Genomic DNA, 25,708 nt, shown 5'->3' with positions numbered 1-25,708 from the left:
CCTCCACCCGAATATCCTTCTCCAAGAGATCCACCTGCACAGAAGGCAGGGAAGGCAAGTGGGCCCCCGCAATATAATCAGCGCAGGCCTGAGTCTCGAGGGGCTCTCCGGAATAGAGGCCCGCGTAGAAGTCGCGGAATGCCTCCGCTATATCGGCGTCGTCAGTTACGGGTTCCCCCCCTAATGTCCGGATCTCGCGGACTCCCTGCCTTTGTCTGGTCTCCCGCAGTTTGTTTGCCAGCAAGCGGCCGCACCTATCCCCTCCCGTGTAGTATGCGTGTCGAAGCCTGATCGCGGCGAACTCAGCCCTGTCCTGATCCAAGGCAGCGAGTTGCTTTCGTTCTATGCAGAGCTGCCGCCAGGCCCGGGAAGCACCGGTCCTCTGGTGCATTTGTTCAAGCTCGGATACGCGCTGGGAAAGTTCCGCCCGCTTGCGGCTGCGCTCGCGGTTCTGGGCAGAGGCGATGGCTATAAATTCCCCCCTCAGGACAGCCTTCAGCGCCAACCACTGTGTTGCTAGGGTCGTATCCGGGTTAGCATTGAGAGTGAGGAAGTTTGAGATGGCTTTCTGGAGCTGTTCAATGGTCGAGGGGTGGTGTAGCAGTGTATCGCGCAGGCGCCAATGTCGGAGAGGTTGCAGGGATGGCGGGAGCTGGAAGGTGGCCAGAACAGGGGAGTGATCGGAGAGGGAGGCTGGTAGGATGTCAGTGCTCAGTGCGTGGGCCTGAAGTGATGAGGAGCTGAGGAAGTAGTCTAAGCGTGCATATGTTTTGTGTGCCCCAGAGTAGAAGGAGTAGCCCCGGCTAGATGGATGAAAGTGGCGCCACAGGTCCGACAGTCCCAGATCACGGAGACGAGCGCGCCCGGCAGCCGAGAGGACACCCGCCTGACCAGTCCTCTGACCGGACCGGTCCAGTGCGTTGTCAAAGGCGATATTAAGATCACCGCCCAGCAGCAGGCAGCGGCCCGAAGCGGCGGCCGCTTCGTCAAGAGCGTTGAGGAGGAATGCAATCTGCCCTTCATTAGGTGCATAGATGGAGCCAATATCCAGAGTCACCCCCCCCAGTGAGAATTGATAAGTGAGGAGTCGACCCCTGATCTCCGCCCCCTTGTGTAGGACCCTGCCTGTGAAGGAGCGGGAAACCAAGATGGCCACCCCAGCTGTCTTGGAGTTGGCAGAGGAGAACAGCTGTGTTGGGAAGGCTCGGGATTGCAATCTGTGGTGATCCTTTGCCAGTAGATGAGTTTCCTGTAGAAGGCAGATGTCCGCTTTCGAGTGTTCCAGGTAACTAAGGACTGCCTTTCGTTTGACGGGATTATTCAGCCCCCGCACGTTGAGCGTAAGAACCTTAAGGGGGGTGTGTGGCATCTACGGTCCGGTGAGCAAGTCGGAATCGCCGAAGGGCGCTAACTATCCTAAGCAAGTGTGGGGGGCCACCCAAACCCCCTGAGACCTTGTGCAGCATCTGGAGGGGTGCAACAGGGGAGAGCGGACGAGGGATCCCATATCGAAAGAAATACCCCAAAACCCCTTGCAAAACAAATACATCAATAATAACAACAAAAACAAAACCCAACAACAAAGTCATCATCTGGTAAGATTGTTCGTCACCTAGGCAGAGCCAGGAGGGCGTCAGTGTGGGGACCATAGTGTGACCAAGAGAGGGAGTATCGGTGCCCCCCGCCGCCCGCCTCCGGTCGGAGACCCCTGGGTCAAGTGCGTGTAGCTACAAGTGGCTGGAGCTCACTCAGCCCCCGCCGGCAGCCCGGCCAGCGCATCCGTCGCCGAGGCCAGAGCGTCCCGTTGATTCTTAGCTATGTCTGTTTTGTTAGGCTTCCAGCCCCGTCTGCGCCCTCCTTGCCGCCGCCATCCCGACGCCGAGGGCCCCGGCTCCGGGTCCGCAGCTCGACTGACCTCCTCCACGTCCGGCGGCACCAAGTCCAGCACTCCGCAGGCCTCGGAGAGCGAACGCAGCTGGTGAAGTTTGCCATCGAGACGGAAGATGATGCGGAATGGGTGCCCCCACGAGTATGGAATGCCCCGCTGCCGGAGATGATCCGTGACAGGGCGGAACTGCCGTCGGCGTTGCAGAGTGATCAGGGCTAGGTCCTGGTAGAGCACCGGAGAGTGCCCCTTATAGGAGACTGGGTGGAGGGTCCTTGCTTTCGCGAGAATAGCTTCTTTGGTTCTAAAGTCTTGGACGCACACCAGTATGTCCGCTGGGGGGCTGTTGGGCGCTCGGGGCGGACCGACCCTGTGTGCCCTGTCCAGGACGATCGCCGTGTCATCCGGCACTGCCAGGATGTGGCGGAAGAGGCCCACGACGAAGCCATGGAGGTCCGCGTTGTCGTCCGTGGATTTCACTCCGCGAATTCGGATGTTATGCCTGCGGGACCTGTTCTCCAGATCCTCGAGGTGGGTCTGAACATCAAGCTGCTGGTCGCGCAGGCGGAGGAGTTCTTGTTGGATCGTGCTCATGTCTGACACAGTGGCGTCGCTCCTCTCCTCCAACGCCGCCACTCGCTCCCCCACCTCCTCCACATCCCTGCGAATGTCTTTTATCTCTGCCGTGAGGTCTGCCTTCACCGTTTGTAAATCAGCCCGCAGAGTCTGGAAGAGGGATTCCATGAACGCCTTGGTGACCGGCTCCTCCCCAGCGCCGGGAGAACGCTGCGTGGTCGCCATCTGGGAATCCGCGCTTTGAGTGCTGGGGACAGGCTGAGGGCGCCCAAATATGTCCTTTAGAGGCTTTGGTTTCCGCGCCTTGGAGACTGGCATAGCGTAGTGTCCCACAAAGTGATCAGCGCCGAGGGGGCGCGCCGGTGTCGCCGCCGGGGATCGGGGAGCGCAGGGAGGCGGAGACCAGTAACGGCAGGTAGGTTCCCAAACCAGTCGCAGGCTATCTCCCGCTGTCGCCCCTCAGGTCTGGTGGCAGTGTCTCGGAGGGGGCGTCGACCAGGTAGGCACGTCTCCCAGCAGAGGCCACGGGGGGGGAGGGGAGCCACGTGCGCCCGCAGGCCCGTGTCCGAACGGGGCCCGCCGCCTATGCCACTGGCCGTCCCGGCGGTACCCTCAGCCCCCGGGGCGCACCTCCGCCGTCACCCCCAAAAGTTCCACGTCCGGGCACCCACCAGGCCCCCTGGCTCTCACCTGGCTCCAGCCGCGACGCTCCGGTGACTCACCGCTCTCCGAGCTGCCCCCGCGAGCCCACGCGCACAGGGCGAACAATCAGGCCTCCACACTCCCCGGGCGTCGCAGCCAGTCTCTCCGTGCAGGTCCAGGAAGGGGAACAGATACTCGGGTCCGGATCCCGCTGAGCTCCCCAGCCGGTCCCGGTCCGCGTCCAGCCGCCGGCGCTCCAGTCGCAGCTCCCTCCAGCGCCGGGCAGCCCCCAGCACCGGTCCGCCCGTCGATCCCTCGGGACAGAGAGGGGTCCCGCTCCAGCGCCAGCAAGATTCCGGGCACAGGCCTCGGTGAGTCTCAGAAGCCGCTCCGCCGTCCAGGGCCCCCCCTCTTCGCCACCCGGGCCTCCGCAGTCTCCGACGCTCGGTGGGGGCGGCCCGCAATCAGGCCCCCAGGCAAAGGCCGGGATCGGGGTAGCTGGCCTCGGCAGGCCCCACTCGGGCCTCCGCGTTGGTGAAGCCTCCGCCGGGGACCGACCCTGCAGGCCGCGTCGCTTCTCAGGGCTCCTCCTCCCGCCGTCGCCAACTGAGGTCGCCTCCCGCTCTAGTCGGAGCCAGCGGGCCCCCTGGGCAGCCCCCGCCGTGATCCGCTGACGGCCACGGGTCTCCCTGAAGCTCTCGGATGCTAGTTTCGGCGGGCGGCGGGCAGGAGCTCCGAATCCTGCGTCCTACCTCGCCGCCATCTTGGCCACGCCCCCTTGGTGTCATTTTAAAGATAGAAATATTTCCTAGTTTTATAGATTGGTGTTGGAGTTTTATTATGTGTTCTGTCTTAATTATTTGCTGAATTGGTGTTTTTAAATGCTTTACATACCTGTCTCTTAAGTTGAGCCTGCTGGCTCACAGCCAAGCTACCAAGGGTTGAGTATGGGAATAATTTACTAGGACCTATTTTGAGTTCTAAACTGTGTTAGTGGCCTTATTGCCAGTGGTAGATATTCATTTACCACTACTAATAACCCACTTTCCAACATTAGGAAATAGTGGGGCATATTTACAAGGGCCTTGCGACAAGAGAGCGTCACTTTTTGCGATGCTCCCAGTGGCGCTGTGCCCTGCTCCAGATTTACAATGCGGTGCTAAGCCTCTTTGCGTGGCTTAATGCCGCCTTGTTAATATGGTACTCCTCGACACAGTTTTCTGCGGCTAAAGGGTATGCAATGGGTGTTGTTGTGGGCTTCCCATGCAACACCCATTGATTTTTGACACTGCTCCAGATTTAAAAGGATCTGTAAATCTGAGGCAGTTGCAAAAACTTACGCCTCCCCAGGGGAGGCATGAGAGTGGCACAGCGAGGAAAATGACTTTTATTTTTCCTTGTTTTTTGCTTTTTCTATGTGTAGGAGCAAAACACCATTGATGATTGGTTTTATGCAGGGAGGTGTCCCTTCCTGCACAGCAACAATCGATCTGCAACGCAGGCACCCTTGCACCATGGTGCAAGGGTGCCTGCTCTGGTCTAGGCTGCTTTTTTGCACCAGCGCAGGGGTGAGTACAGGAATGCGTCATATTGATGTAAATATGGCACATTCCTGTACTTAAAAAAGGCAATTTTCTTGTAAATATGCCCCTGTATTGTTGTCAACGTTTGGGCTAGGCAAAACCCTCACCCAACAGTAGTGCACATAGATTCTCTATGATGGGAAAGAGCCGGACTCAGAGAAGCCTTTACCCAATTACCATGTACCTGTGATCCAAAACTTTACTCCAAAATTGAATCACTCTTAAACTTTTTGTCATAACTTTTTTATACGTTTTAATTATGCCATTGTGCATACATGTCAAACAAAACATCACATTTCCATGCCATTTATTGGTTTCATGTATGGCACTACCAACACGATATTCAACTGTCAAACTTTGTATCTGAAATCTGGCAAGACAACATATCTGTTATTCCAATTCTCAAGCTGCAGTGGAGCGCATGAAATATTTCTGGTCAGGGGTAGGTAGGCAAACACATCACCAACAAAACACGACAACAGTCCCCTCATATCCGTCCATATTAAACCTGCAAGCCTTCACATTTTGAAACTTATAACACTACCCCAGTGATATCAAAGTGCGTCACCCAACAAACAGGGGCCATATACCCATCTCTCAAAGGGGCACATGCATCATTGGAAATTGCGCTCGCAAAGGGGTAGTTTTGCAGAACCAGCCCCTTTGCGACCGCAATTTCTGCATTTGGGATGCATCCTCCCATATGCACAAAATCCCAATTTGTGATTGCATTTAAGGAATCACAAATTGCGATGCCTTAAATGCAATGCAAGATTCCATTTACAATAGCAATTTCTCTATTATGGATCGCTAAATACCAATCATTTAAACCTGATGGTATTTAGCGGAAGCTTTGAAAAATGCACTAAAGTGCATTTTTCCAAGTTTCAGCTTACACACACACATGCCCTTGGGGCATGTGTGTGCGCAACATGGGTGCACATCACTATTTCAAGGGTGCAACATGTTGTCCTTTTCACACCCTTGCATCCTTGAAATTGCATGCGCAATTTCCCATTCATTCCTATGGGCCTGTAGGCCCATAGAAATGGATGGGAAGCCATTCCTTAATTTCGAGTCGCAATTAAGGAATGTTTAGGAATTGATATTTTGATAGCGATTCCTACATGCATAGGCTTTTGCGAGTCCTTAATTGCGATTCCGTAAAAATCGCAATGAAGGACTCGCAAAAGCATAGCTTGATGCATGTGCCCCTAAGTGTGTACATTCCAGGTGATCTAAAACTGCGCAACCCTACCTGATGAATTGTGCTACTTCTATTCATATCCAAGCTCGCCTACTCTAGGTGGTCTGTCATCTGTCTTGGCTTTCAAGACTATAATTCTCTCGTCCCATTTGGTTGCATTTACCCTTCCTCTAGCATACCACTGAAAACTGTCTAGTGTGTCCCACTCTGCCAATGTGCACTTCAGAATTCTCTCAACCAGCTAATAAGAAAGAAGGGGTGAGCCGCCTTGCACTGCATGGCTATTTTCATCACCCAAAAACCTAATGGTTTTGCCCTCTAGAAAGGAGGAGTCGCAAAATGTCAATTGATTTAAGCTCTGTTCTTCAAAAATTGAGACAGAAATGTTATTGAGGGCAAAGGAACAGACTGAGTACATGGTAGCCTAAAATTGAATACAACCAACAGAGATCCGGTTAACATGGAATATGGTATTTTAAAATGTATCGAAACTGAAAACACTAAAAAAAAGCAGGACGTTGTCACCTCCTGTATCCCTCAAGGTTTATAAAATTATAAGTGTAGATAATTTGGGGGTGCTTGGATTCTGCATGATTAAATTGGTAGAATTCTTAAAGATAAAGACAAAACAACAAAAAAAATGAATCCAAAAAGCGGAAGAAGATAAAAGCTCCAAAGACCAAGACATGAAGGAAATTAAAGAGTGAAATTAAATCTGAAAACAAAAAGCAAATTACAAGTGACGCCCAGTGCTTACTTTGTGCAGGGTGTTCCGAGTGGTGATATCGAATTTTTAATTGAAGGACATACTGTTGACATTATTGCTGCTGATACTAGTCTTGGGAAGGTTTTTCTTTTAATCGTACCTGTGCTGTTTGGTGTCTGCGCGTCTGCACATGCGCGCTGACACTCTCGGTCGCCATCTTAGGAAGACGGGCAGCGGGTCAATCACGGAAGAGCAGGGGCATTATAAAAGTCGGAGACTGGCGCGAGCGTGCTTAACTGCATCCTCCTGAGGTCTGAGCCGGGAGAGACGCGGTACTGTTGACTTTGCCAATTTGCTCCTTTGCACATTTATCGTTTTTACTTAGGGGTTGCTGCTAACATTATTGGGGGGAATTTTTAATTGAAGGACATACTGTTGACATTATTGCTGCTGATACTAGTCGTGGGAAGGTCTTTTTTAATCGTACCTGTGCTGCTTGGTGTCTGCGCGTCTGCACATGCGCGCTGACACTCTCGGTCGCCATCTTAGGAAGGCGGGCAGCGAGTCAATCACGGAAGAGCAGGGGCATTATAAAAGGTGGAGACTGGCGCGAGCCCGTCTGCACCTGTCCGCGTCCGGATCGCGTCCAGCGCCAGCCATGCTGCTCGCTGCCCCCCCCAGGTCAGAATTGTTTGGACGAGAGAGCAGCTTTGTGTACTCTCAAAGTCAGATTGTTTAGAGCCTACATATTTTGAACCAGGTCAAGAGGAGATGGAAGAATGGGGCCACAATAAGTTTCATTGCAGGTCTTGCGCTTTTAACATGAATGTGATTCCCTGGAAAGAGGAGGTAGACATTTGTAATCCTGTGAATATACTCCCTTCAGGATCCTTGTGTCGATCCAGCTTCAGGCGACAGATTAAGGCCTGCCTGATTAATTGCAGGTCTCTTCCTAAACATGCTGCGGATATTTGGCTCTCGCTAAAGACCTATGATTGGAATATGATGTTTATTACAGAAACTTGGCTGAGAGAGAGCTCAAATCCAGATATTTTTGTATCCATCCCCATAGGCTATAGAATAGCTAAGATCGATAGGGCAGGCAATAGGCTAGGTGGTGGCCTGGCCATAATTATGAGGGAAGGTTGGGAAATTTCACATTAGAAAATTGAAGACATTGGGCCCATAGAGGCCATGTCTTTTTGTATCAAATTTTCCATAACCTCCTCTATGGCAGGGCTCTTGGTCTATAGACCCCCTAACACCGTGTCCACCTACTGGCCGAAACTGTATGACTGTATCGCTAACCTTTCCTTTCCTTGAGGTATTCTAATTTCACCGTTCTTGGTGATTTTAATGTCCATATGGACAATGTGAACTGCCCTTTAGCCGTTCAATTAGGAGATACCCTTAAAGGGCTAAATTTGACTCAAAAGGTATCGCATCCTACTCATGCAGCTGGCCATATTTTAGACCTTCTCTTTACTAATGACCCCGTCATTCAGGTGGAGGAGCTCTTACCGGTGACCTGGTCGGACCACATGTTGGTCATGTTCGGGCTGACTTGGAGGGTTTGTGATAGCCATAGGAGGTCTATCACGGAGAACAGGAGGAACTGGAGGAAGGTCACACATGAATCTATGGGTGGTGAATTACATAACACCTCCCCCGAACTCTCCCTAATCTCGATGCTCCTCTTTTTAACGCTTGGGTCAATTCAGCCCTTGACAAACTGGCCCCTATTAGGTCGGTTAAATTGTCTAGGAACAAACCCTGGGCTCCCTGGTTTAACACGGAGCTCCGCATGGAGAAAAGCCTGTGTAAGAGGCTCGAGCGTGTCTGGAGAAGAAATTATGAACCTTCAGCCAAGGCAGCAAAGAGGAAATTCCACAGTTTGAAGCGTAGGATTATTAGGGAATATGTGGCGAAGCAGATTATGGACTCTGACAATTCCCCCAAAAAACTTTATAAAATAGTGAAAGGCTTTATGAAACCTCAGGCCTTGAAGAGCACGATTCCCTCATCTGTGGCTCTCTGTGAGGAACTAGCTGTCTTTTTTCAAAATAAAATTTCAACCATTTACTCTGCCTTTCCTGTATCGGGAACGTCTGATGTTGCAATTTATGATACATCAGATAAATGATCAGCTTTTTGTCCATTTGAGATGGAGGCGTCACTGAAGGAATTAATGAAAATAAAATCAGGTTCTCCTCTCGACCCCTGTCCTGCCAGATTTTTGAAGCTATTAGCACCTTGGCTTAATGGTATCCTAAATTTAATCTGGAATACCTCCTTGGAGACTGGCATTTTTCCAACTAGCTGGAAAAAGGCCTTTGTTCGGCCTATCCTCAAGAAAGTGGATGCTGACCCAGCAGAGCCCAAGGATTTTAGGCCTATCTCTCTCCTGCCGGCACCTGCCAAAATCTTAGAAAAAGAAGTCCAGAGACAACTTTCGGACTTCTTAGAATCTAATAATCATCTTCACGATTCTCAGTCTGGGTTTAGGACAGGATACATCATGGAGACAGCCCTTCTGGAGGTGGCAGAATCGATTCGTGAAACCTTAGACCAGCGAAGCTGTGCAATGTTGGTGCTGCTGGATTTGTCCGCAGCCTTTGACACGGTTTCCCATAGGATCCTTCTGAATAGATTACATCATTTAGGAGTAACAGGGACTGTCTTGAGATGGTTACGCTCATTTCATGAAGGACGGTCGCAACAAGTATTTCTGCACCCCTATGTCTCCAGCTCTGGCCCTATGCCTTATGGGGTTCCTCAGGGTTCTGCTTTAAGCCCCACACTGTTTAATGTCTATTTGACTCCCCTTGCGGCATTTGTAGAAAAATGGGAGGTGAAGGTTGTCTTGTACGCAGATGACACTCAACTTGTGTTCTCTTTTAAAGAACACAGCGAGACAGCCCTCGTCAATTTTAGACAGTGTCTCTTAAATATTTCATCATGGATGACGGACAGCTGCCTAAAGTTGAACACTGATAAGACGGAGGTCTTATTTTTTAATCAATCGATTCTTCCGTGTACTGAGCTATGGTGGCCAGCCGAGTTAAATCCGCCCCCACTACCTGTGTCCTCGGCGAGGAATTTGGGTTTCAGGTTTGATTCCCAACTCACAGGCAAGACACAAATTGCACATGTCTCCCCTCAGTGTTTTGGAAACTCAAGGCTCTGCGCAGATTTCTTCACTTCCTGCCGATGGATTGCAGGAAGTCAGTGGTGTATGCCCTAATCACCTCTCAACTCAACTATGCCAACAGCCTCTATATTGGTCTTCCGGAGTATCTGATGAGGAGACTACAGCTCATTCAAAATGCGGCAGCCAGGCTGATCAGGAATGTGCCACTGCGACATCATATTACCCCACATCTACGCAGCCTACACTGGCTACCAGTTAGGAGAAGAGTAGAGTTTAAAGCTCTAGTATTGGCAGATAGAGCAATAAGAGGGGTGGATCCTCATTATCTGAAGCGGAGGCTTCAGAAATACCACCAAGCGAGGGCACTCAGATCTAACAGCTGTAACTTTTTGGTCATTCCTCGCTTTAGGAAGGCAATGACTGGAGGCCATGCGTTCTCTGTCAAAACTGCTACATTATGGAATACTATGCCCAATCAGCTGAGAAATATAGATACAGAAATCCCCTTTAGGGGAGCTCTTAAGACTTGGCTTTTTGGTTTGCCCTAGATACAGTGATCCTCCCTAGTCTCTTCTTCTCTTAGATAGGATGCTAGCTCTGGGACACTTCCGTTGGAGGTAGCCGTGCGCTCTACAAGCGTTAATAATAATAATAATAATAATAATAATCGAACAATAATCTTTGGGGACCAGGCTTAATTTTTCATCATTACTCTAGACCTAGATGAGTGAGAAAGTCAGAAAAGGGAGAAAGAGGAGAAAGCAGGAACAGAACACATTGGCAAAGAGAGAAAACAGATGAAAAATAACATGAAAGAGTGAGATAAAGAGATAGGAACTCTAAGCTGGTGGAAAAAAAGGAATGAGGTGGAAAACAAAGTGATACAACCTTGGTATTCCCTCATGTTCTCCCCTAGCCCATTTATGTGACCCACATCCTGATCCTTGCACGTCCCCTCTGGCTCCAGGGACGCACTGCAGCCAGACTATAGGACCGGTTTATGGAGTTTAAGGAGTGCGATGACAAGTGGGAGGACAAGCGCGGTTGCTGTTAGCTGGTAGCCGGGGAGTAAGAGCTACCGGCGGCATAACGGCAGAACATGGAGGCGGCCCGACCAGAACCGGGTGCACTCGCTGGGTGTGCCCCACCCAATCAGGGCAGGGGATTGGTACATTTTATATCAGCCTTTTTAAAGAAAAGAAAAAGAAAAGGCACAGGCATAAAGGATACTTGTATGTACTGGGATTTAAACACAGTATATATTTTCCTGGATTATCAATCATCTAGGACCACGGAGGAACCAGTAGGAAAGCGATAAGGAAGTTGGATAACGAGATAACGGAGAGCAGCATCAGAGGGCGAGGCTGCCGTGGAGGATAGAAAGGCAGGGGCTGCTGACCGCTCCTGAGGACAAAAGACGAAAAGGTCTGCGTGTTCCATGGACTATTTGGAAGCTGCAGACCCAGATGTTATAAAGGGAAATGCCGCCAAAAGGAAAATCACACGGGGTCAAAAAGGGACCGAAAGTTGTCGTACCAAGAAAGAGCAAAAGGGACTAGCATCCAAAGTCAAAAGAGAGTACTATCATTGACCCCCTAGAAGAAATGTCTACATCTAGTAATCAAGATACATTGTTACTCCCCGTAGAAGAAGTGAGTGGGACATCCCTGTGGCAATCTATAAAAGAATTTGTGGAAAAATATTTTAAAAGGATACTCGATGTTTGTGATCATTCCTCTGCATCGGGGGGTATCCAAGGAAAAGACGGAAAAGAATGTAAGAAGTGTAACAAACAACTCTTAACTACCAGATTTGGACCAAGTACTGGGAGAACAAGGGGGAATTAATGAAGTGGTAGATAGATAAGCGTCGCAACAAGCAGCTATTAGGCAGGGAAGGAAGGGAACCTATACCCTCCAGCAAGGCCCTATCTCCCCTGATACCCCACAGTTGTCCTTGGCACTCGATATGACAGCAACCTCGGCCTCGTCATTACTAGCTGTGATGTTTTTAATGCAACAGACCCCTCAGGGAATATTAGAAGCCCTAGTTGAGAATAATTGTCAAGGGAAAACCCATAAAACCCAATTACAGCAGATCGCAGAGGAGTTAAAAAAAATTAACAACTGTATGCCTACTATAGTACGACCACTAATAGAGAAGAGAGATCAGGAGGTAAATGTGTCAGCATGCACTGATGAGGGCAAATCCATACAGCCAGAGAATCCTCCTACGGTATATATCTCAAAATGCCCAAAGCTGGTAATAAAGAGGAGGCAGCACGGGAGAATGAAGAGGTATATACCCGAGCATAAGATCAGAAGGAATTCGCAGAAAATGTTGAAAAAGAAAGTGGATTTAAAATCAAGTGGGAGGAAAGGGCAGGGTGTGGCGGCACCAGATTTAGAAAGCAGATTGACAGATGGAACCAGAAGTAAAAAGGAACCCAGGGGGAATATAAATAGGAAAGTTATAAGAACACTGAAGGGGATGAACACCTTGTCCGGAAGTATGCAATAATGTAGTACAGAGGAAAAAGGAGACGCAGCGCAACACAGACCGGGGGCAGAGCAGAAGCGGACCACAAGCCCCAGGAGCACGAGGGGCAGCGCCAGCAAACGCCGCCTCGCCCCCTCCATACCGGGACCTATAATTGAACCTCGCGCCTCCCGCTTCGCGGGACACGCAGCGCAACACAGACCGGGGGCAGAGCAGAAGCGGACCACAAGTCCCAGGAGCACGAGGGGCAGTGCCAGCAAACGCTGCCACGCCCCCTCCATACCGGGACCCATAATTGAACCTCGCGCCTCCGGCTTCGCAGGAGACGCAGCGCAACACAGACCGGGGGCAGAGCAGAAACGGACCACAAGCCCCAGGAGCACGAGGGGCAGCGCCAGCAAACGCCGCCACGCCCCCTCCATACCGGGACCTATAATTGAACCTCGCGCCTCCCGCTTCGCGGGAGACGCAGCGCAACACAGACCGGGGGCAGAGCAGAAGCGGACCACAAGCCCCAGGAGCACGAGGGGCAGCGCCAGCAAACGCCGCCACGCCCACTGAGGCCTCGGGCAATATCTACAAGCCCCGCCTCCCGCCACGCGGGATGCGCGCGGGTGTGTGCCGGGCTAAGCCCGGGCAAAGGGCGGGCCGTCTAAGGCCGTCCGAGGCCACAGGAGGACGGGCCGGGCCACCCTCCCAACTTTTCGCTATGGGTAAGCGCAAACAAGCAGTGACTATGGAGGGGTATGGGAACAAAGCGAAGGCTGCCAGAAAATCGGACTGCATTATCTCTTATCTGTCAACTGCTGTTGGGGTTTTAACGAAAGAAATTGCTAATGCTGAACAGGAACTTGGGCTGGTACCCCCTACATTGCCTTGCGAACCTACTGATTGTGTGGTAGTACCTACTATACCTCTGGAACCGGTGGTGGTTGTGTCTAATCCTGCCATAGTGAGTGATCCTGTTAATTTTACCCAGGTTGTGGCTGTTCAACAGGGGCAATTGGCCAATGGTAATGCAGGAACTGTAAGGCCCTGTAAGAAAAAGAACGTGAAACGCCCTAAAACCCCCAAAGCTCCGCAATCCACTGAGGGGCCATTAGGGAATCTTACGGCGGACTTACTAGAAGACATAATCACCTCACGTTTAGAACCATTACTGGTGGGCATCGCTAAAGACATTGTTGAGACTTTAAATGCCTGTGTTGCTGACCTGCTTAACAAATGCTCCAAAATTGTAGCCTTCATTAAAGAGTTCAGTTTACAACAAGTGGGGATTAGTCAGGTCATGCACAGCCCACATAGGCCAGAGGGGGGCATGGGAGTATCTTCTGGGCCAATGATCCAATCACGTTCACAGGGGATTTGTAGTACCCCAGGTAGGGCGTTGAGCACGGGCCCACCCCCTTCCACTGTACAACCGTTATTAGGCAAGCACACTTCTGTAAATATGCCGCATGTGGTTAGTCATGAGGTACCCCAGCCGCTGGATCGAAGTGTGTGGCAGGCAAGGGGTAGTTTGGTTACCCTTGACCTTCCCCCAGAAGCGGCCCCATTGGTGGCTGTTTTTGTAGGTGTCCCACCGCTCCGTGAGGGAGTGCAGGAATCTCCTTTCGACTTGCTGAGGGCGACTAGATCTTGGTGTACAGCCTCCAGTTGTGGGGGACTGAACATTGCCCCCAAAATCATCATGGTGAGAAGGGTGGGGTGGGTTGGCCGGCAGCCGAAGCGGCTTGTGGGTGATTGTGTCATAGTCAACTTTAATAGCCCGGACATTGCAGACAGACTGTTCTGGGATGGGTCAGAGGTCGGGCAAAGGGGAATTAGACCTGTCCCCCTAGGGTTCTTCTACCCACCCACAACAAAACTGTCATGTGGCATACACAGTCACTTGGATGAAGTTCGTGTTGTTAAAAACTCCCTCCCTCCACCCCCCAGGTTACAACCTTCTTATACACAGCCTTCCAGGGTGGGGTGTCAAAGTCCTGGGGAGACGTCAAGGCCTAGAGATTGTCAGGTACCCAATAATGTTTCTTTGCCCCATTCCACCAATTTGATTTTGAACAACTATTATACCCCACTGTCAAATTTGGAGGCAAATGATTGACTGATAGCCTCGGCTCAGCCATCTGTACCCTGTCACGGAATCCCTATTATCAGGGGTAGCTGTAAATTAATTAGCTGGAATGTTGCTGGGATCAGATCCAAGAGAGCGGATGCATCCTGGCTTCACCTCATAGGTAAACATGATATTATTGCCATGCAGGAATCCTGGGACTCCTCAAGTAACTTCTATCTGGATGGCTATTCTAGCTATGTGGTACCGGCAGTTGTGGGTGGGGGCGGGACGAGCGAAAGGGGGTTTAATATTTCTTTTTGCACCCCATTTGAAGGGCACATTCACTTACATGGCCTCTGGTTCGAATAATTTTCTCTGTGTCGAATGGTTCGTCTCCCATTCCCTGAAAATTTTACTGATTAACTTTTATAATTCCAGGGACTGTGTTGAGCTTAATCAACACATGGCCGCTTTACAATGTTTTATTTTAGAGTACAGTCAGAAACAAAACATTGGTTTCGAGATCGTCCTTATGGGCGATTTTAATGTTCATCCTTGTGAGGGCGAGTGTCATGAGAGGGCCCATGAAGCTTATGAGGGACCATTAGGTGCTGTAGCCTCTCATTTTGAGCACACTAAGCAGGGGGAGGCCCTAGAGGAACTCCTTGCCACCACCAATATTTTTGAGTCTAATACTATAGAGGTTGGGGGCAGGGCTATTACGTACAAAGGTACTACTTCGGGGTCAGTGATAGATTACATTTTTATGTCCTCGGGCGCTTTAGCAAGGGCAAGAGCTTATAATGCTGTCCCGTCTGCCCTTAGTGATCACAACCCGGTTTATTTGGAGTTGGTTATGGCCGAAAGTTTGGGCGACTCGCGCCATGTCTGCCAAAGTGACCTTCCCCTGATCACAAAAGATCAGGGTCGTAGGGTCAAATGGGCCAAGGTGGTACCTGTAACTTTTATGGAGGAGCTTTGTGCTAAAATTAATGGGCATTGGGCCACTTGCCTTAATGATAACTCACCTGCGGCGGAGGTAGTTAGTGCCTTTGAGGCAATCTGCGCTCAGATCTCCAGGGACCTGACTTCCACCAATACCCGCAGAAGCAGTAATCCTTTAAGATGGTTTGACGGAAGTTGTTCTAGGGCCCACAGTATCCTGCACAAGGCGCTAAATAGTTGCCCTAGGGACAAGGGGGCAATTGTAGCAGCCAGAGGGGCCTATAAAGACGCTATTGCCAAACGGAAAAAGGCAATTAAATCAGAGGCTTGGGACAATCTTTTATCTATCGATGTCCTACGGGACAGCGGTAAGTTCTGGGCAACAATTAATCACCCTTTCTTCTCGGGCATCGAGGGCACTGACTTGGATTGTGTAATCCCGTATGAGCAATGGTTTGATTATTTTAGTAACATGTATGGGGCGGGTGGTCCAAGTCCTCCAAGTAGCAGCACTTGTTTAGAACCCCATCCGTTGCCCTGTTTATCTTTCGACCTTTTGGATGTGGAGAGAGCCATAAAGGATTCTGCAAGTAACAAGGCGCCGGGCCCTGACGGTGTGCCGGCAGACCTATATGGCTCCTCCCCTAACTTATGGGCAAGGATTTTAACAAATGTTTTTAATGCTGTTTCTGGTCATAGGTTCCTGGATACGTGGGCTACGGCGGTAATTATCACAATTTTCAAAAAGGGTCAACGGGGAGACCCTCCCTGCTATAGACCCATCTCCTTGTTAGACTCTGCAGTGAAGATCTTGGGCAGGGTCTTACTCCTTAAACTTAGGGATGCTTTAGACAGTCGGGGTATTCTGTCTAATTTACAATATGGGATTAGAGCGAACAGGGGGACCTTGGATCAATGTCTAAATCTTCAGCTTTTAATCAGTAAATACACAGTGGCAAAGGATGGGTCCCTTTTTATGGCTTTTATGGACCTGTCCTCCGCTTTTGATTTAGTCAATCGGTCAAAGCTATGGTCTATTATGTTGGAATTGGGTATTGACCCTCCCCTGGTAGGTTTCTTAGCAGCACTGCACCAGGACCTTTCTGCTTCAGTGAGGGTCACTCAGGATGGGAAACGCACTAAGCACTTTAGGTCAGAGAGAGGGGTGAGGCAGGGGTGTATCCTCGCCCCACTCCTATTTACTATTTATATCAATGGTTTGGAAAGGTCTCTGGGGATCCCGAGGGCGGATGCGCCGCGTGTAGGGGATCTAGTTATACCGGTTCTCCTATACGCTGACGACGCTGTTTTGTTGGCACGCACTGGTGTGGGGCTTCAGAGACTGTTGGATGCCTTTGGCACCTTTATGGCTGCTTTAGACCTTAAGGTGAATATAAAGAAATCTCATTTTATGGTGGTGGGGAAACAGAGCAGAAAACTTAAATCTCGATCCTTCTTTTGTAATGGGGAGGAGATCACGAGAGTTAAGGTTTTCTGCTACCTGGGTGTCCTCTTTGATGAGAGTGGCACTTGAGGCCCACGAATAAAGCTCAAAAGCAACTCTGTAGCCAGGTCTACCTCTGCGCTTTTGAGCTTTGCCAAAAGACTGGGGGCAAGACCAATGGATGCCCTACTAAGAGTCTATATTTCAAAATGTTTGGCTATCGCCACTTATGGCGCGGCACTGTGGGGCTATGTTGCACAGGACATGATCCAAGTGGTAGAAAATAGATTCTTGAGACTCTTGCTCTCAGTCCCGCAATCGACCCCTGTCTTTTCTATTCATTCGGAGGTGGGTTTGAGCTATGTTTCGGATAAGCTGAAGATGGCCACATTGTTGTGCTGGGTGAAAACCTGGCTAAATCAGGAAATCACTCTTAACCATCTGATTCTCAACGACATCCTAGCTATGGACCATGCTAAAAGAATACCCTGGCTGGAGTACGTCAGAGCGGCGTTCTCCCGTCTTGGGCGTCCAGAGCTTTTTTCATCCCCATCACACATTGTTAAGACTGATATAGCTTGGATTAAGCAGTCCTTTACAGATAGGGTTAAATTGGATCGCGAAGAGAGGGAACTTTTAAAACCATGTGTTAGAGCGCATTTTATGCTCCTCTTATCTCCTTCGCTTGAACCCTATTTAAGTATTGTATCTAATCCACATCATAGATTTCTCTTGTTGAGATTTCGATTTAATCTGATTCAGCACTCACTTGGTTTTTATCCATCTTGGGGTAAACCTGAATGTAGTAGGCCATGCCACTGTGATAATTTTTCATTTCAAGACACATTGCACTTTATCATGTTTTGCGACTTATACTCTGCAAGCCGGAAAAAATATCTGCTCCCAATCCTGAAGGAAGCCGGTTTTGTACAAGTCAGACCTGCTCTGTTATTTCTCCAGCAGCTGAGCAGCACTCGTATTATATTTAGTGTGGCAAACTTCCTGGCAGCAGCTGTGCGCTGTAAATCAAAAATTCTCTCTAATTTGTGCAATCCTTGAGTGACTTTTTGGTAATGTCTCTAGGAGATTTTAATCACAAACTGGACCCTTCCCCTAGCGACAAACTGTTTAAAGACCTATTAACAATCGCACAGGTGCCCTCAGCAATCTTTGCTTGAGTAGGTAGTTCTGCACGAGACAAATCTCTAGCAAAGTTTCTTGGATCCATAGGGCTATTCTGCACCAATGGATGGGCCGATACCGACCGCACCGCAAGAAAGACCTTTCGCATAGGGAATCAGAATTGCCCAATTGATTATGCCTTTATAAAATCCTTGGCATTTTAAGGAAGTAGAAGGATTTGAGGTATTGCAGAGTAAAGACAGTAACCACTGGCCCATACAACTATTAATTAGAATAGAACAAGAGGGGTAAAGAGAAAGAGTGGTCCCTTTACAGATAGATCACCCTCGACGCATAACCACCCGTATAACCGAGGACAGCCTGAAATTGTTCAATGACCTGATGATTGATTATCCGTCTTTTGGTAATCTGGAGAAAAGAGAGAAAGTCCTAGCATTGTACGATCAGGTAATTTAGCAGGTGGTAAATTGTTTAAGGATACATGTAAAATTAGGGCACCCACCCAAGAAAAGAGAGAAAACAAATGGATGGTTTAATAATGAGTGTAGGAGTCGAGAATTGAGGGTACAAAAATGGGAAAGACAGCTTAGAAAAAGACAGTATAAGGAAACAATGGAGAGACTTTGTGTGGCAAAACTTGTGTATAAAAATAGGTTGAAGGAAAGGAAAATAGAATATATGTCCAAAAATTGGCAAACAATGGTAGAAGTGATAAGCACAAATATTATAAGATTATTCTGGCGAATGGTAAGAGAGGGAAATGCACAAGGGGAACTGTGGTGTTTAGTGGGAGAAGATGATTGGGTTAACCATTTGAGTAATCTGAATAACAGTAAGAGGATGGATAAGACCTTGGAAATAAGGCCCAGGGATGTGGAAGAATTAAAGCCGTATTTCTCTTTTTAAAATATAAAAGAAACCATACGATCTTTAAAACAAACTAAAGCCGCAGGGCCAGATAACCTACCAGCAATTATATTTAAAAAAAACATTAACTGATGGGCAAGCTTTTTTAATGCCACCTTCCAAAATATTGTAACTTCCTGGATTTTCCCAGAAAGTTGGAAGGGGGCTATTTTTAGACCAATATATAAAAATGAGGACGCCACACAGCCCCAGAATTATCGTCTTATAAGTCTACTGGATGTGGGGAGAAAGTATTCTCTAAGATATTGTTATGCATATTGAAGACCTAGGTAGAACAGTATACTCTGATACCAATAGAGCAAGGTGGATTCAAAGAGGGCCATTCAACAATACACCATTGCCTTAGTTTATGGGCAATGGCTAAAAAGGCAATTGAATTGTGAGGTAGTCTGATCTGCTGTTTTGTCGATTTCCGAGCCGCCTTCGAATTAGTAGATCGCAGTCTACTGTGGAATATGCTGGTGAAGCTTGGAATCAATAAAACAGTACTCTCACTAATTTAGGAAATGCATTCACTGAATTGGGCCAAGGTAATCTTGGATACCCTTGGAACACTATCCAAGAAAATTCAGATAAAGAATGGATTGCGCCAGGGTTGTGTCTTGACCCCACTGTTATTCTCTTTGTTCCTTTCCGACCTACCAAACATATTAAGTAAGGCTGGTGGTTTAACCCCTGAGATGGAGGGACTCATATATCATGTCTGCTATTCGCTGACGATCTAGTGATAACAGACATGACAGTATAAGGAAACAATGGAGAGTCTTTGGCAGAGCTGGGACTGCAAAAAAAACCTGGACATTTTTTTACGATTATTGTTTAAAGAAATGCCTCATGGTTAATTTAGAAAAGACAAAAATAATGGTGCGGGGGAAAATAAAGAGTTATTTTTACTGGTAACTGGGAGAGGTCAGAGTCGAAGTGGTGCACAAATATAAATACTTGGGCATGTGGTTCGATAGCAAGTTAAATTGGAGGGATCACATACAGTCATTAAAATCAAAGGCTCTTTCCTCATTATGGGGCCTTAAACAATTTAAGCAGAAGTATGGAGGACCTTCCCTGTGGCCAATTCTATCAGCTTTCAATGCAATAGTCCGCCCACAATTCAAATATGGTGCAGAGGTTCTATTTTTAGGTGGCAAATTGGATTGGAATTTAGAGGTGGGAAAATGTGTAAAACAGTTCCTTTCTCTCCCGCCATCAAAAATGATACAGGTGGTGAGAGTAGAATGTCAACTTACAGCCTGGAATTTCCAGGTAATGCAAGCTACATTTAACTTCTGACAGAGACTGAACAGAGAAGGGACCCCTAAAATATCAAACCTTTGTAAAAGAGAAATAGAGGAAAGTGAACTTAACTGGGCATCCCAAGCTAGACATAAGTTAGATAAGTTGTGTGCTAAATTTTCCTTAGATCCAGATCAATGGAAATCAGGGCAGCAGATTCCCAAACAGGTGCTACTTGCTATTATTAACACAAAGGTTTGAGAAGATTTATGTTATCTGGGGATCAAATCGTCCAACCAGTTCTTGCTAAACGGGTGGACTAATGATCATATGTTCTCCTATATCGAGACCATGCCTAATATTAGCTTAGAAAATCGGGGGCAGATTTACAAGATTTCACTGAGTCCGTTTTATGACGCTGCTGCATCAAACCCGTACGCCTGCTTGAAGCAGGAGTAAGGAGTGACGCACCACGTTAAGTATGCGCTTGCGACACGACTCCAGCAATGCACTGCCCTTACGCCACAAGATGCGACACGCATCTGCCTATCCTCACGCCACGGTGTGTCGCATTGTAAATCTGTGGTGGCGCAAGGAGAGTATTGCATGTTGTATCTATTCTGGTGCTTCCCTGCTTATTTGCAGAGATGCGCCAGACCTTGTAAATATGCCCAGCGGTATTGAAATATAGACTCGGCCTGAACCCATGTAAAGCAGATAGGAAGATAAAAACTGCAATGACTAATAAACAGGGTTTGTGTTCATGTGGACTACAAGTAAAATGTAGTGACCGACATATTTTGCTGGACTTTTTGTGGTTTCTAGAAGAACGGAAGGAATTTTTAAAACCTCTGTTTATTGCCTATAAAATTGATAACAGTGATCAAGCTCTCAGCTTAATGATAAATAAGAGATTTTTAAATGTGGCATGTGCAATAAGACGATTTTAACTGCAATACGGGAGTCGTTGAATGATTTGGTAGTATAATCTAAAAGTGGTTATGGGGCAGAAATGCGATTTTATCCACCCCTTGAGGACACTTTGGAGCTCTGGAAGTCCGTATGCATGCAGAAATGTATATTTAATGTATATGTGAACTTTTCCCTATTTGGTTATGAATTAAGAGCTATTTCGTAGAGTGGTACTGCTCTTACCGTATGTTTTAATAGGATTTTATTGTGTTTCATACAGGTTTATGGTGGCACTTTTTGTATACTTAGCATTTTAACTGTACGCTGTATTGTGGCATTTTATGACTATATTTGCCAATTAAAAATATATGAAAACAAAAACAACCTTGTTATTCGGAAACCGCTGCATTCTTGCAAACCAGTAACAGACTCCTAAGAAAAATTTGGGCCCCTGGACTTACTTATTTTCTATTTTGTCTTTACACTTTCAGCACTGGTGACACCGTATGCGCGCCTACCCTAATGGGTGTATGTGCACGCGTATTTGTATTACTCTGCCTTTACATATCCATTACCACCCAATCTGTTTCACTCACCCCAGCACTTACAGTATCATCAGGGTTCCTGATCTTCACAGGCACCCTGCTGGTAATCCAAAGTTAAACATACAGCTTGTCCTTAAGTCTTAAAGAGAAGGTCAATCTACCGCTTCTCCTGTGCTTTCCGATTCTCAAAGAAACCACTAGACAAATTTTCTTTGTCGCATCCAGAAGAGAACTATTATGTTGTCGCTCCCATTCGCAGCTTTGTTCGCAGCTTAGTTTTCTACAAAAATCTGGGCCTACTTGCCTCAGTGAAATTGACTGGAGATGTTGAGTCTGTACACTGTCTGCTCGGCTTATTTCCCAGGTCTCTATTGTAATGTTGTGGGGCCTTAGGCCCCCATGCATAAAGAGTAAGGGCACAGACATGGTTGGTTAGGGTATAGAACTGGCCCAGGGCACATGCGCCCGGACCCTTTTATTATCAGGATCACATGTCCAGTGACGCCTGGGCTGGATGTGTGTGGGGTGGGGTGTAAGCCAGCCCTCGGGGAGTGCCTGGTGCTGACAACAACTAGAACAGTGACCAGCAGGTCATTACTTCCCTCCAAAACGTTATCCAAACTGGAACAACAAAGTCCAACCTGTGGCAGAGAATAAACAAAAAATAGGAACTTCCACTGAGTCTGTTCAGCTGCTTACAGAAACAAAACAATGGTACGACTGCAGCTAGGATCACCAGTTCTGCTTCACACAGTTCAGTGCTGCCCTGCGTGTCTGGTCCTCCTTGGACTCAAGATGTGGAAGTGGAAATCAAAGTCTCTCTTTTTGTATTGTTCTCTGTGACGGTGCAGGTGGAGTGATGGTGAATCACTCATCAGTCCTGGTTGTTGTGGCATCCACACAAGTGCTGCAATGCTTCTCTCTAAAAAATGGTGGAGTAGTTGCAAAACATCCCTCTCAACAGGATGCCCCTCTCACAGGTGTTCCTCTCTCACGGGATGTCCCAGAGGCCCTCTTCACCAGGCTTCCACTTCTACTGGGTGTACTTTGCCGTGTCGCTCCAATGCCACCCCCTAGGTGTGTGGAGGAAGCGCTACGAGTCCCACCTTCAAGTCCCTAGTTCCATCTGAAGGGAAGTTGTTTAATCCTGCCACTTAGCACAAGATCTTTGTCTTCCTGGGACCTGCAGAAGAATGGCTGTACACTCATTTCTCGTGGCGGGACCCGCTCTCACCAGCATCCCTGAGGTCTTTGCCCCTGGGTCGCCACTGTCTGGCATGGAGTGGTTGGATCCTCTTTTTCAGGATGTCCGAGCAGTCTCACTATCTAGTCTCCCATGCGACCCCAAAAGTGGATGTCACAAATGGTCCAGCCTGCTCGCTTCTGCAATCACCAAGTTTGCTCGGTGTTCCGAAGACTCATGGATAGCTATAGCTCCAGGTGCCACCGATCTTCTCCAGGTGCTGTGCTCCATACCAGATGTCCTTGTACTCTGTCACCTTTGCCTTCTGGTGTGCGAGTTATCAGAACACACACTCCTCTCTTCTCTCTTCTTCTTGAAGTTGCATTGAGGTGGCGTCATGCCACACAATTTCCTCCATCTTATTCTTTCGCTTCGTGACACGGTCTAGTCCCATCAGGTCTTGCACTTCTTCTCTGACCAGGCCTCTCCATGTGACGTGCACTTCACACAAGTCTCCCTGGTCCTGTCCTACCCCTCGGACAATGCATTCTCCTCTCTCGGTGACCAGACCTGTCACTGCGACCTTTTTCCGTTTATTGCTTCTGACTTAAGGTCAATCCTGTCAGACCTTTCTTCGGTCCTCTTCCCAGACCTCTCCTCGGTCCCCTTCCCGGACCTCTCCTCAGTCCTCTTGTCAGACCTCTTCTCAGGTCATGGCTCCTCCGACCTCTTCTCAGGTCACGGCTTCCTGACCTCCTGTAGGTCATTCTTGCTGACCACTTGCAGGTCATCTCTGCTGACCTCTGGCAGGTCATCTTCATTCTTGAGGATGCGCTCCAGGTGCCTCCATACCACACCGACATGGCTGTCTCTTTGCTGCCTCCTCTCAGGTCGGCTTTGCAGGATAAGTCACGCAGTGTGACACCTGGACCATCTTCCTTGCAGAACGATCCCTCTCGGGCTCCAGCCCATACCGCCCGTCTCTGGGGTACATCTTTGGTGCAACTTCTCTCCTTGCGTTGGTACTTCTTCCGCTCGCTGTGGCATCCTTTTGCCACTGGGCGCGCATGCAGCACACATTCTTCAGTCCTTCAGGGGCTTGCTTCCTGGGGTTGTTGTTCTGTATCACACCTGCAGTGTCCACCCATGGCCAGTGGGTGTCACTACTAATCACCCCCTCGCTGGCAGCCTGTTTTCTTGAAATTCCCTTACTGGCTTGCTTGCAGATTATTGCTGCTATCCTTTCTTCACGCCAGCAAAACTGAAACTTGGGGGGAGGGTCTGCCACACCAGCCAAGGCAATGGTCTATCTTCCATCAACAGCTTTCATCAGCAGCAGCTGCCTCAGAGCTACTGTGCTTGCCCCTTACACTGTCTCTTGGGTAGGAGTGTTACTTTTTGCAATAGTTTCCTTTCCCTTTCAGTTTGAATACTGCATGTCTATATGTGCCTCTTTCTTTTCCCAGGAAAGGCACGGAGTTAGCTGCCTCTCCCCTTGCCTCTGATCATCGGCCATAGCAGTCTACTCTATGCTGCCGGTCTGTCCATGATAATGATAGCTTTTATTCAAAAGTGCGGTACTGTAAAATGGCCACTAAGTGGCGCAGCTGCTCTTTCCATTGCGGTCCAGGCCTCGCTTTTCTTTAACTCGGCGTCCTTTGATGCGATTTGTTTGCTCTCTCCCGCACCATGTAGGGGCTTCGGTTACTTGAAGCAAAGTCCGCTGCTGCAGGCGCATTGCAGCATGCGCAAACCTGGCCTCTTCTTTGCAGGTTGCATCGATTCTCAGGAGATAGCAGAGCCCATCTAGGGCTGCTCCTGTGTCATGTTGGACACGCGCTCTCCAGCCTCATGGGTGGGGCACCTTCCCAGACGGCCACCGCCAGTGGCGTAACGAAACTTGAGGGGGGCCCCCCTGCAAAGCACATGGAGGGCCCCCCCCCCAGCGGCCCGGCCCCCCACCTACCACTTTGCCCAACCACCCAGAAATCTAGTATATTTTGATTTGAAACGATTTGAAACTCTTAACATACAAGCTATGCCATTTGTAACAATACTGTCAAAAGCAGATTATTTAACTGAGGCAGCAATCAGAACAATGCCAAGGAGCGAGCCTATTGTCTCAGGAACTGCCTCCGGCTGAAGAATAACTATGAAGGGTCTGAAATAGAATTTACCTTAATGCACAATACATTGAAACTTTGAAAGACAAACCCAAACCTGCAATTCCATAAAAACTCGACTGACAATATACACGAGAAGGTCACAAGATATAACTCAGTATCCTGCGAAAGTCAAGAGAAATAGACTGCTGAATTATCTGCATGCCACACACTAGCGACTTTCAAGGGTTGTGCATGATAACGTGAACTGAGGAAGCAATTTCAATTTCTACCATCATGTCTTTATTAGTAAGCATTACAAAACAGGCAGGCAAACAAGGCTGAGGAAGAAAACTGTTTGGATGCTTCAGAACACTGATGCAGATGTTTGTTTTAATTTATCATTTCTGTAGTGTAAACAATGCTAAATGCACGATTTAAGGCACACGCATTACAGACAAGTGCAAGCAACACCATAAATAACATTGCATGTAGAATAAAAACAAACCATATCAGCAAGTACCTAATGACAATCTATACAAACTGTAGTTGGTAAAGCAACAGAAAAAGTGCAAAAACTTTCAAAGTGCATATTAAAGCAATCACCAGTCCAGCAATATTCAAAAATCAAGCATGTTTTGTAAAACAATCTACTTTCTTCTTGCATCAAGGTGAAAATACTTTCAAAGTGCATGGTAAAAACAAGTCCAGCAGTATGCAAAAATGCAGCCAGGTTAGTCAAACAACTCCCCGTTTGGTGTGTGCATAAAGGCACATATATTTCAAAGCAACTGGTAAACAACAACAGCACCATACAATAATCAAACCAGTTTAAATTAACAATTCCCTTTTTGAAGGCCCAAATATTTCAGAGTGACTAGCAAAACAGTAACAAGTGCAGCAGCATACAAAAATCAAACCACTTTAGTCAGCCAGTGTCTCTTGGTGTGTGCATGAAGGTGCAAATAT

The 25,708-nt window shown here is 48.3% G+C and overlaps 1 protein-coding gene across 1 annotated transcript in view; it reads right to left on the bottom strand.

The window, feature by feature from the left end:
* LOC146811634 (transmembrane protease serine 9-like) overlaps nucleotides 1-25,708 on the bottom strand; it is a 1,785,969-nt gene that overhangs the window by 935,055 nt on the left and 825,206 nt on the right. The gene's annotated exons all lie outside the window — the stretch shown is intronic.

Source organism: Triturus cristatus, chromosome 7 (genome assembly GCF_964204655.1).
Source record: "Triturus cristatus chromosome 7, aTriCri1.1, whole genome shotgun sequence".
Taxonomy (NCBI): domain Eukaryota; kingdom Metazoa; phylum Chordata; class Amphibia; order Caudata; family Salamandridae; genus Triturus; species Triturus cristatus.
This window is presented reverse-complemented; position numbering and strand designations above follow the sequence as displayed.